Raw genomic sequence first — 7,161 nt, 5'->3', positions numbered from 1 at the left:
AAAATAATCCTTCTTACTTTACTCTAATGTTTATGCTATTCTAATTGCAATTCTTGGGAACTCTCCTCGTGTATAAATATTTCTTCTTATCTTTAGGGTAAATTTTTAGTATTTAGTGATTTTTTGGGGTGAATATCTTTTATATTTATTGAAATTGTTTTGATATATTTAAATTATTTTGAAAGAGTAAAAGCACTTTTCAATTTTATTTTCATATTTTGCTTAATAAAAATGAAAAACTTAATTATAATCTTTCATAATAAATATTTTTAATTATTTATCTACTTAAATACTATTGATTATTTATGCAAAAATTTTCATATCCTTGGTCGTAATTTGACACGCAAAAGCGACTTTTGATAATTTTGGCCAAACATAAATAGCTGTTTGAAGGTGCTTTTTAAATTGATTAGCCAAACACAAATTGCTTCAAAAGTACTTTTGAAAAAAAGTTTTTTTTGTTTAAAATAAGCAGATTTTAGAAATTTGGTAAAACATGTTATAAATTCAAAGATAATGCATTAGCACCATCCTTAAATCAGTCTTTTTAAGTAAGGCCTTAACAAACAAGTGTCTCTCTCCTCATCTACGACTTAATTTTAAAGATATCTCCTATGTCATAACTCAAAATTAATACCGTGATGATACCTAACCCAACCTGCTAGGTGAATTAACACACATACACGATCATAACAATAATATAAAGGAAGTCCAATTGGCATGATAGAGATAATAGCATGAATAAGTCTGAAATCAACATCCAAGCGCGGGATACTACATAAATTCCCAAAATTAGAGAGCGAAGTCATGAGCTACTAAATAGATCACAATAGAGTCTCAAATATAAAAATACTGTCTAGAACAAGAAATAGTAGAATAAAAGGAAGGGGACTCCTTAAGCATCGAATCCAAGTATAGGAGCTCACCAGAAGTCTCCAATCAAGCTCCTAATTACCCTCTTGAATGCCCCAAGGATACCAGGATCTGCCTAAGACAACGTGTACTTAGTAAGTATCAAGTCGGACCCCAACGAAGTAGTGGTGAGGTTTTGAGTAAAGATACTCAAATTCCATAACCTGTTCAGTTTAGAAATATACACGAAGTAGAAAAATAACCAATAAATAGTGTATGAGAATATCATAGTTAAAGCACGAGATACTAGGCATACTTTTGAAATAAAATGATCAAAAACATAAATCAAGGTCCCGAGTCTACATATAAAGATGATATGCAATAGTTAGCATTTATATGTATGCTTTTACATGAGTCCAGAATGTTTATGCATGGTAAAGACTCAAATTTTACATCAACTGGCACTTCCAGTGCCCCGGCACTCCTAGTGCTGAACCACTTGTATGCCACCAAAAGAGAAATATAGGAGGACAACTCTAGAGGGATGCATCCGTATCCACACGCAAAATAGGAACGTGACTAGCATGCTCAATACACGGACAACTCACGCACCATAATAATCTAAATTCGCACGGACAACTTACGTGCCACATGCTCAGTCCATGTCAGAGAACTATATGCATGGATGTATGCATTTGAACAAGAGATAAGAATATCTACACAATGCATATAGACAAGAGGAATAAACATGTAAGGATGTATGCATGTGTCTAGTGTATGACTACGACTACAACATATAATCTGACATACAAATTAGCCTATCATGTCCAAATTAGGTATCAAAAACCTAGACATGATCTCCACCAAGAATAAGAAAGTTCAAGTAGTCATACAAACAAAAAAAGCATGTTACAAGTAGAATATGAATCGAAACAAGGCATAAAGAAGCCTAAAATATACCCCAAAAATGATATAACCTTGGTGCTCGCATATACACTCATCACCTCGCATATACGTCTTTCCCAAACACGTAGTATGTGCACATAAGCTCATTTTAGGAAAACTTTCCTCAAGTCGAGGTTAGCCATGATACTTATCTTATCCATAATAGGCTTTAACCTTCCAAAATGCCTTTTCCTTTATCCCCGGCTTTCAAATGCTCACAGATTAGCCAATAAATACTCAACAAAGTCAAATAAAGCTATAAGAATCAACTCCAAACGATAAAGCTATGATCTTTAATAAAATTTCAAAAGTCAATAGAAGGTCAACCCCGAGCCCACATGGTCAAAACCCAAGACCAAAGTCGGATCCCGTTGACCTATAACTTCACGGGTTAAATATATAATTAGTTCCTAAATTCGAGTCCAAACTGGTGTTCAAGACTTCAAAATATACTTTTTTATCTTTCAAGTCAAAAATCATCTTTTCTTCTTTCAGATTCCTTAATTCAGAGGCAAAAATAATGATAGATCCAAGCAATAATCATAGATCTAGGTTAGAATTTTTTTACCCAATGACGTAGAATCTCCTCCAAAAATCTCCCAAATTTGTGTCTTATAGCTCCCCAAATGATAATGTAAAGTCTAGATATGAAATGGGGATTAAATAGGCCAAAAATAAAATTTCAGCAACTGGGAGCTCATCCATAGCCGGTGCGTCGTCAGAACCCCAAACGAGCTACCTCCTGGCTCGTCTCCTTCTCTTACATCACGAGCCAGATCGCGAGCCTCTGCAACCTGGCGCTGACCTGCTGGTTTTGCTTTTCCAAACTATGCGCGAACAACCTACAACTCACCAGAGCTCCCTGGGATCCCGCCCAATCATCCCAAGCTAGTTCACATACCCTATACGAACTTTCGTAAAGGCTCAAAATACATACAAAAATATCACAACTGCGAATCAAGATTCAAACCAAATTAAGAACTTTCTTAAGTTTTTCAAGTTTCAACTTTTACAAGGTACGTTCGAATTGCATCGAGCCCTTGGGTGCTAATCCGAACATATGTACAAATTTAAAATTATCATACAAACTTATCTAAACCTTCAAATCACCAATCCGAGCTCATTAATCCATAATATTGACTTTGGTCAACTCTTTTAACTTAAGGCCTCTAGTTAAGAATTATGTGTTTCAAATTACTCCTGAACCTCTTGGGATCCGAATCACCTATACCCGCAAGTCATAAAATACCAAATGAACTTACGAAAGTCTCAAATAGGGGAGTGAGTTTTAGAACTCAAAATGACCAATTGGGTCGTTACATTCTCCACCTTTTAAATAAATATTTGTCCTCGAATGAGTTTAGAAATGTATTTGGATTGTCAAAAAAATGTGGACTCCATCTTAGAAATGTATTTGGACTCCATCTCTCAATTAGCCTCCTCGCTCAATTGACCCTTCAAAAGTACTTTTACCGAAGCGATTGTTTTTGCCCTCAGCTTTCGAACCTGTCTGTCAAAAATAACTACCAGCTCTTTTTCATACGCCGAATTCTCATCTAAATGCATAATGTTGAAGTCCAAAACATGTAAATTATCTTCATGATACTTCCGTATCATAAAAACAGCAGCCCGATGCACTAAGCTCCCTAGCGGGGTTTAGGGAAGGGCCAGACCACAAGAGTCTATTGTACGGATCTTTACCCTATATTTTTGCAAGAGGTTTTTTCCACGGCTCAAATCCGTGATCTCCCGATCACATAGCAGTAACTTTACCAGTTACGCCAAGGCTCCCCTTCTGTAGCACAGAAACATAAAATACTGAGTGTAACCCCGACAGGTTTGGAGGCAAAGGAAGCCTATAAGCCACATCTCCAACTCTCTCCAACACCTCAAATGGGCCAATGATCCTTGGACTCAACTCGCCCTTCTTACTAAACCTCATTACACTTTTCAAGGGTAAAACATTCAAAAGTACCTTCTCACCATCCATGAATGCCACATCACAAGCCTTCTTATTCGCATAACTCTTTTGCTTACTCTGAGCTATCCAAAGTTTCTCTTGAATCAACTCCACCTTTTCCATAGGATCTCGCACCAAATCTGTACCCAACATCCTAAACTCACCATGCTCAAATAAACCAACAGGAGAACGACATCATCTATTATACAAAGGCTCATATGAAGCCATCTGAATACAGGACTGATTGTTGTTATTGTAAGTAAGCTCTGCCAAAGGCAAGAAGTGATCCCAATGACCTAAAAAATAATCACACAAGCTCTCAACATGTTCTCAAGAATTTGAATAGTCTGCTTGGACTGGCCATCAGTTTGCTGGTGAAAAGCCATGCTAAGCTGAACTTGTGACCCAACTCCTGCTGTACGGTTCTTCAAAAGTGATATGTGAATGAAGTACCCCAGTTTGAAATGATAGAAATAGGAACATCATGCAAATGGTCTATCTCTCGAATGTAAATCTGGACCAACCTCTCCGAAGTGCAAGTAGTCAACACCGGTATGAAGTGTACAAACTTGGTCAATCTATCAACAATGACCCCAAAAACATCATACTTCCTCAAAGTACCTATTAAGACTACCACGAAGTCCATAGTAATATACTTCCACTTCTACTCCAGTATAATGATCTGCTGAATCAAACCACCTAGTTTCTAATATATATATACTTGAGTTGTTTGCAATTAAAACATAGTGAAATATGTTCAAAAAAGTCATTCGTCATCCTTCTCCACCAATAGTGTTGCTTCAAGTTACTATACATCTTTGTAACACATGGATTAATAGAATATCGCAAACTATGAGCCTCCTCAAGTATCAATTCCCTCAAATCATCAACATTAGGCTCACACAACTGGCCTTCAATTCGCATAATACCATCATCTCCAATAATAACCTTTTTGGCACCACCTCATCGCACAGTGTCCTTAAGCCTTAGCAAATGGAGATCATCATACTGGCAAGCCTTAATGCGCTCAAAGAAAGATGAATGTGCAACAACACAAGCAAGAACTCTACTAGGCTCAGAAATAACCAATATCATAAATCTATAGCCAAGGCCTAAACATCCATAGCCAAAGGGCCAAACTACCCATACTCTCTGCCTTTCTACTCAAAGCATCAGCTACAATATTTACCTTTCCCGGATGATATAAGATAGTGATATCATAATCTTTAAGCAACTCAAGCCATCTTTGCTGCCTCAAGTTCATGTCCTTCTGCTTGAAGAAGTGTTGATGACTACTACAATAACAACAAGGCCAGTGGAGTGTCACAAGTGGGGTCCGAGGAGGGTAGAATGCACGTAGACCTTACCACCTACCCTAGGAGGAGAGGCTGTTTTCGATAGACTCTCGATTCAAGGAGATGGAAAGCAACAATAGAAACAAGCAGTATCAACCATAAAGGCCAGAAAGATAATAACAATAATCTAAGAACCAGAAAATAGGCAGAAGGAAGCAATAGCAACCAGCAGTAACAATGCCAAGATACTAGGAAACCGAAGCGAAAAACAAGATAGTAGGAAAACAACAAGTAATACTAGTAGTTTAAGAATCAGACACTATCAAACTAACCATGGTGACCCTGGTAAGGAACAGAAAAACACTCGAACGACCTACTAACTATCTACCCTAATTCTCGATCTCCACACCCTCCCCAATGCTTCTTACGATGATTAGCATAGATTTTACAAGACACACCATACAAGTATTGCCTCCAAATCTTTGGCTTCCATATGTGCTCTAGTCTAAGCTCCATTTCTTGGCCCCGCCCCTACCTCTCTCGGCTCTAGCCTGGAGTACTAGCTTCTGCTTAGCAGTTACCAATGCACATGTCCTCACTATCTGTGAGAGAATAAAAGGATACAAATTCAGACGTCAATATGAAACAAAGTCACACGATAAGGAAAGAAAGAAGGAAAATTTCCTAAATGCCTTATAATCTCTCGGATATAATTATAGACGTCTCCATACCTGTTATAACCCAAATTCCACCGTAGCCGTGATGACACCCAACCCAATACACTAGGTAAGATAATAATCATAATAAACTAAAACAAGTTAAATATAGAATAAAGTGCTATCATGATATAGATAAAATGTAATAAAGATAAACCATCTTTATTACGACTGAATCTCAAAACTACAAGAGTACTATCTGAATAAGATAAACAATATATAATAAAAAGAATATGACTTCAAGGGTCTGCGGTCGATCGAGCAACACTATATGGCATCTCTTGAATCAGCTACTAGCACCGTCCTGAGATCCACTGGTGCAGATACTAGATTCTGCACAAAATATGCGAAAGTGTAATATGAGTACAGAGACAATGTTTACTCTCTAAGTATCAAGACTAACCTCAGTGAAGTAGCGACGAGGTTCAAGTCATATAAGGCTTACTAATAGATATTCTTGAATAGATCAAGCATATATGTAGCAAGAGAATGGAAAGAGATATACTATGAATTAGAGATCTAAATCATGAATCGTACTAACTCACCTATTAGAAACAATTCATGTAATAGAGGTATCAAGTAGCATATTAGACGATATGAATAGAAATCATATAGAATGCATTATATGACATAGATGATTCAATTATGATGTCAAGCTTCCACCTTTACGACCGACTCATCTGCCAATACCATGAAAAAACCGATACTCATTAATGTCTCACCAATCTGTGTGTACTCTACTAAGAGAGAAACATGGGAGGGAGACCCTAGGGGAATGGATATGTATCCACAAGCTACATAGCAAAGACCTCGTACCATAATAATATCAATATCACAACAATCTCACGGTAAAAATTTCGTTCCATATCAGCATCAATCCACTCATAATGTTCAAAGGTGACATAATCATATCAATCCGAAACAAGTTCTTCATTTTCAAGAACGAATGCATATGCTCATAAAATAACCAATAATATGCATAAGGACATAATAAATAAAGGTGGGAATGTGTGTTCATAATATAACATATGGCTACGACTAAATCAAGTAGATCGACATCTCAATAATAGGCCATCATGCCAATAAAAAATCCATAAGCCTAAACATAATGTCTAGTATGAACAAATAGGCTCACGTAGACATACAATCAAATAAAGTATAAGTCAAGAAGGACACATGACCAAACAAGGCAAAATGAAGCCTAAAGTCTACCCCGAGCATGAAAAATATCATGGACCCGCATATACATTCGTCACCTCTTATTACATTACACCCAACACATTACAATTAGCAACCATGTCATATCCTAAGGTGTTTTTCCTCAAACCAATATTAGGCAGGATACATACCTCTTTCGGAAAAAGAATCAATCGCCCAATAAGCCCTTCCCTCT

This window comes from Nicotiana tabacum, chromosome 14, assembly GCF_000715075.1.
Source record: "Nicotiana tabacum cultivar K326 chromosome 14, ASM71507v2, whole genome shotgun sequence".
Classification (NCBI taxonomy): Eukaryota; Viridiplantae; Streptophyta; class Magnoliopsida; order Solanales; family Solanaceae; genus Nicotiana; species Nicotiana tabacum.
Note: the sequence above shows the minus strand (reverse complement) of the source record.